Source organism: Necator americanus, chromosome III, assembly GCF_031761385.1.
Source record: "Necator americanus strain Aroian chromosome III, whole genome shotgun sequence".
NCBI classification, from domain to species: Eukaryota; Metazoa; Nematoda; class Chromadorea; order Rhabditida; family Ancylostomatidae; genus Necator; species Necator americanus.
In genome coordinates, this window is record NC_087373.1 from 11792048 (window position 1) to 11801277 (window position 9230).

The following is a 9230-nucleotide window of genomic DNA, read 5'->3' on the forward strand; positions in this document are numbered from 1 at the left end:
ATAGGTGGTCCGGTGATACATGTATTTCTTCAGAATTCAGCACAGTTCAAAATTCTGGAAGAAAAAATGAAGCTCTCTAACTAGTATTCTTTCCTTAAAAAAATCTTAGGTGTGTAGAAAAACAAAAGTAAAAACTGAACTACATTGGAAGCTTGAACTCATTAGGATTTTTTATGGTAAAAATTATTTGCTGCAAACTAGTTTCTCTGTTTAGATAAAACAGAATCATGACAGACAGACAGACAGACAGTGGCTAATTACTAGATTCAATGAGTGAAAATCTAAATAAAAAAAACTCCGAAAATTAATGAAAAGAGAACGGAAACGTCTATTTCTCGTTTAAAAAGGTGAAAACGGAGGACGTACGCAGGTCAGGAGGTAAACCGGGGCGAATGCCAGACGCTGTCTGTAATGGGCTGTAATGGGATCGTTGGTTGATTACACGAGCAGGCTGTTTATTTCAGGGCACATCACGGTCATGTTACGGTCACAGCAATCGTATACGATATATATATAGTTATATATATATATATATATATATATATATATATATATATATATATATATATATATATATATATATATATATGATACGACGACGCACAAGTGCATTTGATCGACGGTTTTTTTTTCAGGGAAATTTCTGGAGACAAGAATATAACTGGATAAAATAGTAGATGAATATAGTTGAAAATTAAATTGAGGTTGAGAATTAAATCGTGTTCTCTTAAACCTGAAAAATCCAAAGAGAAAGAAGACCTATTTTCAATGTGTTTGATTTCATTCGATAGGAAATTCATCACACCACAACATAGTGGCATCTCGATTTTTTTTTCTTAATCCACTGAGTCTTGTTTTTCTTTTGCAAGATGGATATGGAGAGACTGGACAAAACTGATCGTTATCGGTGTCATTTTCTTTTTTTTTTTTCTTATGTAATCCACGTAGGGCCGCTGAGCAGCTGAGTACGATGGTATATATAGATTATATATATATATATATATATATATATATATATATATATATATATATATATATATATATATATATATATATATATATAGAGATTGACCTATTCTTGACTAGCTGGTTTCTCAACTTCAAAATTAAGAATTTTGACCTCGAATGCTGACCATACATCCGGTAAAGTAATTCTGGTATACTGATGGGATACTAATTCTTTTATAGGTTTTTTTCCATCGAAAACAAAAGAAACTAGTGCAAATTAATCAGTAGTGTACTCTCCATAGTTATTCGTCTCATTCTTCTCGAAAAAGTTCAGTAGCTACGCCGATGCTTCTTTTTTTATTCTTTTTCTTTTGTACGCTTTTCTTGTACTTTTTCCATAATTTCTAGGTGCTTTATCTTCTTTTCTAGATTTTTCTTGTCACGTTTGATGTTCTTTGTGCAAAGTACAAATCTCACAAACAGCCTTAGCGCTGTTATTATCTTGATTAGAAAAAAACCAAAAGGTGACAGAAAAATGGGAAAAATGCTCTATTTCATCCATTTGACACTCCACTTGAATGATCTTAAAAAAAAGAAGTAACGAAATTAAAGGAGAGTGAGAAATTTTTTCATCTATTGATGTACAAATCATTGAATGTATCTTATTTTTGTACGTACATTTTTTACTTTGAAAAAAAAAAACGTTCCTGTTTTTCTCCTCAACCCAGTACAAAGTTTACCAGACAAATTATGTACTAGACAAAGTGAGTAAGGAATATCGATTGAATATAAAACGTGTATTGAGGTTAGAGGCTTGAAAATATGAGACAAAGGTAAGATTTAGAATTTTTAAATGAAAATCTCTTATACAAACCAAATTAGTCTAGTTTCTTTTTTTTAAGGCGAGGATTTGCGGACTTCTATAGCTTGGAGAGGAACATTCAGTGTTCATACTTGAAGCCATAAATTATGCCACAGTTTTTGATTTTTACAAAGAATCCCAGAAAAATTACGAGCTACTGATGTGTTCTATGATATGCAACGAATCCTGTATTGATGTTTTAATCGTTTGGGGTGAATGTGTGGTGGTAAGGTGAAAAGTGCAGAATTTTATCGGTGAAAGGCGTTTTTGCCACCTTCCCTATCTAGAAATGATTCATACAGAACTATCTCGAAAACCAATATCTCGAAAACCAAAAAACATCATTATAGGAAGTGTCAAAAAATCACAAGATCGTCTGTCGTGTCAGCACGTACAACAGAAACTGAAATTTCATCCTAACTAATTTCTGGAAGTAAAAATTGTTAGAATGATTTTAAAATGGCATTTTTTAACCCTTTTTTTCACTTCTATGAGCTTTTTCCTTTTCCGAAATTGAGGTGAAACTGTTTCTTGTGGCAATTTAGGTTATGCTCTGGATTATGACGGATCTGGGTCACTAAATTTAAAGAGATTAAGTGAGCTGCTGTTTTAGTTGGTGCCGAATTTGTTCAACCGTATGTACGCGACGCGTCTCCAATCATTCTCACCTCTCTCTCTGTCCCAAATCAATTGAAAGTGCACTGCAGTCACTCAGCCAAACAAATTCCACAACCGCTATATGCTTGTATACAAAGTAAATTTCTATTTTGATGTATTGGGTCACCCATGAACAATAAATGTACTGTTTTATATCTTTTATTTCTCGAAATTGGAATAATCTGAATTTCTCAGTCTAAAATACATTTCACTTCATTTCCTAAAGTCCCTTTCCACAGTACTGGTAAATTTCAATGTCTCTACTCGAAAATTCACTTGTTCCCGGCGAAAAATATTTTCTAAGTGCAATCGAAGGAGCTTAAATATTTATGAGATGTCTAAGTAGTTTTTAGCTTAGATGACCAACAAGAACGAGGAAACCTGAATAGGTCCTCGTAGAGGAATTTCTTTTTCGACAAGAGGTAAAGAGGGAAAATAGAAGTAATTTAAATGCCAGTAACAAAAAAGAAAAGATTTCTGATCTTTCCGAGTGGCGCAAAGCACCACTTATCAATCACTCAGTGAGAATGGCGTCAAAAACAAGCTTCACGCGTCACAGTAAAGCATAAGCATGAACTTGGTTTGTTCTCGCCTCGACAGCGCCTTGCCGTCGTGTCGTAATAATATTCTAGCTTTCAACATATTACTGCTAGCAATAAATACAAGACACTTAACTTTTTTGCGCGTTCTATGACCTCATCCCATCAATAATGCTGTTTTCTTTCACGGTATTGGAGCAGTATTTTTCGTCGGTAGACAAATAAATTTTCGAAGAGAACCATTGAAAACCTGCAGAGAAGATAGGATAGGATTGTAGAAAAGAAAAGAGAGAGAAAATATATTTTAATTTTCAAAAAAACTCTTTTGATTGGAAAGAAGTATAAAGGGGGAATAGAGTAACTCATTATTTATGAAATGACCTAATAAAAATGCCGTAATATAAGGTTAAGTTGAACACAACTCCATAAAAATTATTCTTAACAAAATCGGCTATTTCATAAGGATTTCTGGAATCAATTGACCGATATCTCAACGACACATGAAACAATATCGTCCACTATCTCGTTGTTATAAGCTTCGGACTAAGAGAAATCTATGGACTGTTAGACGACTTCGAAGGAATTTGGTCGCCAGAAATTATGTGTGTAAAACATGGTTCAAAACATTCAAGAAATCATTCTAGAAAAAAAGTGCGAATGTTTTTTTTTAAATGTTTCACGATTTTAACACGTTTGGCGATGAAAAATCAAATTGGAAATCACCGGATTAAGGATATATTCAAATAATTCATCGAAAAAATCTTTTCTTTGGAAAATTATTAGTCCTAGCAAGTTAGGTGGATTTTGATAAACAGTGGAGTAGTTTGGTTTGAACATAACGCGTATCTCTAAGTATGTTAAGCCGAATATGTTCAACCGCTTGAACGCAACGCTCATTCGATCGGAGTCAAATAAGAGGGAAAATGATGCGCGCCTCCAGCGGCGTAGGGCCACGTGTAGCGGCGGATATGTCGGTGTCATTAGATTGAACATACTCAGCGCCGACTACTGTTAGAGGCATCACTCCACGAATCTGGGGTGCTGCGGGTTTCAGGTGGTTTATTCCTATGTTTATTCCTATACGAGGTCATAGATTATGGGGAGGATGGTGATTCCGTCCACTTCTTCCGAACTGCCGTAAAACGAGCGTGCACAAGGCTGGCGCGCTCCAGTCGAACTCGTTTTAGACGGTAGCGCCCTGGAACGCTCGAAGCCGCATCTCCCGGGCCGTTTTTTTTTTACGGCAATCAAAAAGAAATGGACGGAATCATCCTTTCCATAATCTACGATCCCGTATAAGCATAACCCACCTGAAACCCGCACCACCCCAGATTCGTGGAGTGATGCTTTTAAAGGGCGTGTAACAGAAAAACAACATCATGTTGGGCGACTAGCCCTGTATATTCTAATATTAAGCGATATTCAGCGATTGCACCTGCTAAATTCCAGAATTCTGGATTCTTAGAGGTTTTGGATGCGCAAGTGTTTGCGTTGAATCGTCAGCAAAGGAGCACCTATCGCACATTGTCACGCTTATCAACCTTAGGACTACAGCAGATAATGATTGATTGTTGTATCCTTGTGTACAGAGGTCAGAAATCGATGGTGAGAGGACGTTACTTTCAATTCTTTCCTCCATTTAACGTTCAATCTCCTCAAAATAAGGATATAACCACAGCAAGATATCGCTTAAGTTGCCTATTGAATCGCCCACTTCAGACTCTGACAAGAATTTGCTCGCCTGCTAAAACCAACAACGCGAGTATAGCTCCTTAAAAACAAATGGATCAGCTTGTCATGGCGACGTTTATTGAAAGTAGAGCATTCTCAAAATATTAGATTGTATCTCAGAAAAAAATTGTGACGCTGGTGAATGATGACGCGTGATTCTGTCCACTGACCTAGTCACCCTAAACATGACTATGTGAATTAAAGGTAACGTACGGGAAAAATTCCGATGCTGCATGCTCTCTCTATACTCTCTATACTATAAAATAACCAAAAATATTTGAATTCGAAGAATCCTGCTTGAAACAATGTTTTTTCGAAAGTTTGTTTAAAGGCAGCATACCACGAATCTGGGGTGGTACGGATTTCAGGTGGAGTATTCATATACGGGGTCGTAGGTTATGGAGACCGGGGTGGCTCCGCTCATCGCTCCCTGAACCACTGCAAGCAGCCGGCTCCTGAATGCTGTTATGTACGACGCCTTCTAGTGCAACGCGCCACCCTTGCACGTATAGCGTCCCTTAGTGCCTATCGGGGCAGCCCGAATTGATTTTCGACGAATCGCAGGGCGGAGGCGGCGCAAGGGGTGGAGCGTTGCAATAGAAAATTCGATAATCCTAACACGTGATCCTAGATTTAAGATTTACTTTGCTATCCGTAGATCTTCAGTGAGACAACACTTTTTGTTAACAGAGCTGACTCTGGTACTCATTTATGTGCAAAAAATATCCACTCCCGCTAAACTTCCAGTATTTAAGAAGCTGTTAACAAATTCCTTCAGCAATCAAGTAATTAGAGGTTTCTTCAGTTGTATTTAGTATGTATATACTCATTACTGGTGTTATTTGTGCATATTCATACTATATTTGTGAACACGTGGATTGTCACATAATAAATAAATAAATAAATAAATAAATAGAGATCAAATTGAGGAGAGGTGTGAAGAAAAGACGAAAAAGGCGCGCATTCACTTCTTTTTCGTCTTTTTTCACAACTCATCCAATTTGATCTCTGACCTACGGTCGAGGAATTCGCGATTATGCTTTGGGAGGGATTTTAAGTTTGATCGGTCATAAAACAAATTAGCACTTTTATAGTGTAAACACTCTTCGATTCTCAGTTACGTAACATATCTTCGAGGTTGTAAATGTTCTAGATTATAAGAACCTTTTCTTCTCTTCCTACACCGAGAAATGGTTACAGTGGCAAGATGAGGAAGTAGTAATGGACGTATAGTCCTATCAAAAAAAAATGAGCAAAAGCATGTTAACTATCAAAAAAGATTTTAAAAAAATCAACTAAATGCGAAATCAACAAGAAGGTCCCTCACAGTTATATAAAAAACTTGGAATGCTTGGATAATATATTCACTATATTCGAGTGAATAACCGGGAGTTGAAGTCGATTGGATGAAGGGCATGGAAAAGTGAAATGTTCACTGTCCAGATGTGATCGCTGTTGTTCACATGAGTTTCCCCGCTAGCGACACCCGACAAACACATGTCAGCACAGCAAAGTCACATGCACACGTTCAGCTTAGCAGCCTAATTTTGCTGTTAGCTAACGCTGCCAGTGTTGGGAACGATTTTCCTCATTGAACCTCTATAAATCACATACTAACGCTGTAACATTTATGGAATTACGAAAACATCTGTTTACTGCTGCTGCTGGCTGGGATGCAATTCGTTGCTGTAATATAGAAAGAGGGAATTGTGGGTGCAAGGAATGTCTTGGCACGGCAAAAAAAAAAAAACAACCCAAGTGCACCATATCCTGCTTAGCACAAATTCCTTTGCTTTGCTACGTTCTTCACAACATTCGTTTCGCACAACATTAGTTTAGCCGAGGATTTTCGCGTCACTGAGGGACTGGCTTTGTTGTTTCCTGTTGCAGATAACATAAACAATGGAAATCGGTGAGGATAAAGGATTGAGCGGTAGGCGATGATCAATTCTTTCAGGAGTATCGAAGAGCACATGAGTTCATTTCAGAGTTTTAAGCCTTTTTCTCATCTCAGTTTTCTTCAAATGCAGCACGATGCGGCACGAGAGACGCACGTAACGAGCTAACCGGACGCGTTCGATTCGTTCCAACGAACGGTGGCTTGCAATCGATCTCTGTAGACTTGCAAAATGAATCCGTTAGCTCGCATGCAACAAAAATAAATGCAAGCATCCTCCGCTCGCATTTGCCGCGAAAAGCTCGATCCTGCCGCTTCTCTGCACTTCATCATATTTACCTATTCTTTTATTTATTAACATACGTCAATAGTGCACCGAGAATACACGAAGTAAAACACTCCACCTGACCCAGAACAAACAACAGCAAAAGTTTCAAAAAATGAAAAAAGAACTATGTGTCGAGCTATCTGATGATCTTTAGCAAGGATGAGTGAGAAATAGCTTGAAAATTTTGGGTGTCGGGAATTATAGAAGATAGGAAGCACCTGGAAGTTAGTAGGAGATCGAAAATACCCGGAAGTTGGTACCGGAAGAGCGGCGCTGGATTCCAATGAGAAAGAAAGTGTAAACAACCCTGGATTTTTTAGATGTGTAATAGAATCTTTGTTACCTTCGAGAATCCTTGTTACCCATTCAATAAGTAATGTACCACACAATCAAAATTTCAAAAAAAGTGGGTAAAATAGCCTAAAGCCATCATTTCTCAATGTAGACATGCAAGAAAAGTTCAGGGAAACAAGGATGTAATTAGCGTCAGCAGCTCGTACGAGTAAACAACTGCGAACGAGCACGAATGAAATAACACGAGAAGAACTTTCCGAGTGCAAAAAAGCAATTGGAGACGGCGGACGTACAAGAACATAAAAAGCTCAGCTCAGAAAGCTTGGCCGATCCAGAAAGAGTACCATATGTTATCAAATGACGTTACTTCGCAGACATTACACAGAACAATGGGTAAAAAGTTGTAGAGGGTGGCAAAAAATGAAAAGGACGCTCCAAAACTACAGAAACTTCCGAAGTTTATGTACTCTTTGCACATGTGGTTTGTGGTTGGAACATGAAGGTTTGCAAGCTCGAAAAAGCCACTGCTTCCAGAATTTCGAAACCGATACTCGGAATTCCGTATAACTCTAATGTATGTAGAAGCGGCAGAAAATACGAATAGGAACGGAATAAACAACAAAACTGAAACGAAGCCATAAAAGAGAAAGAACTGCTTAACAGACTTAGGAACGCGCGCAAGCGGCCTCTATAGACGGGTCAAAAGCTCAATTTTTTTCTTCCAGAAGTTTGAACTGTGCCGAGTTCTGGAGAAATACATGTATCACAGGATTTCCTTTAAAATCGAATTACTTCAATGCAAAATCCATTTTAAAAATGGTTTCTTCTTCTTACAAGCTATAGTAGAGTCAAGACAACATGAAGCACGTACGTAATTGCGTATGCGGTTTCTCTCGAAGCGCTTCGGTGGAGCGTAGCGGCTTGGAGACTGAAACTGTGATTGCTGCCAAAACGCATCGCTGCAGTTTGCGACGGTCCCACCTCGGTCCCAACTGTTGCCTCCACCGCACCGTTTCGAGCGCGTACGCAAATGCACCGCAACTATACTCGTGATTTCTGTCGTTTTGACCCGACTATACTAAATGAGGGCTGCGCGTCAGGAAGTATAGTCGGGTCAAAACGACATGAAGCACGGTGTAATCGCATAAGCAGTTGCGCTCAAGGCGGCGCGGTTGAAACAGCGGTTGGAATCGAGGTGAGACCATCGCGAACTGCAACAATGAACGGTGGTGGCAAGGGTCCTCACTCGATTCTAACCGCTACGCTTCACCGCACCGCTTCAAGCGCTGCTGCTTACGCAACTGCGTCCGTGCGTCGTATCGTTTTGACTCTAACGTACATCTGTTCTGCAAAACTTGAGTGGAAAGTAACATTCGCATGATCTGCCATTCACAGCCAAGTAACATATGTCGATGAAACTCCGACCTGCTACAGTATAGTAGTGAAGGTAACTGAAAGAAGTACGCAATGAGTCGAAGAGAAATGACAGTTCTATCCAAAACCAATAATTACACCGAGAATCACCGCGATTTATGATGGTCTCCTGGACATTACAAAGGACGGGAAATGGTTCTTGGTCACCTCCGACACCAAAGGATGCTCTGAAACGTGATCCCATGCTGCCTAAAAGGTTGGCAAGGAGTTCTTGTGGTAGACTCCGCGTTGCGGGGCCAACCCCACTTGGCGCTATAGTCACGCTGACCTCGTGTCTTGTGACGGCCAGCTTTTTGTGCACGATTGGGAGACCTTTGGGAACGTAATTCCGGATGATGAGCTCCGCATTTAGTTATTTATTTCCGCAGAGTTGTTAATTCAACATTATGTTACTTTACCTATCTCGTCCTCAGGTTTTGCAGAGCAGTAGGTATCTTGATGGGTCTAAGCGGTGTATCAGATTGTCCATGTCTCTATCTCCCCATACAAGACCTATTTAGAGACCTTGGAGGATGAAAAACTCAGTTGTTTTTCAACGGT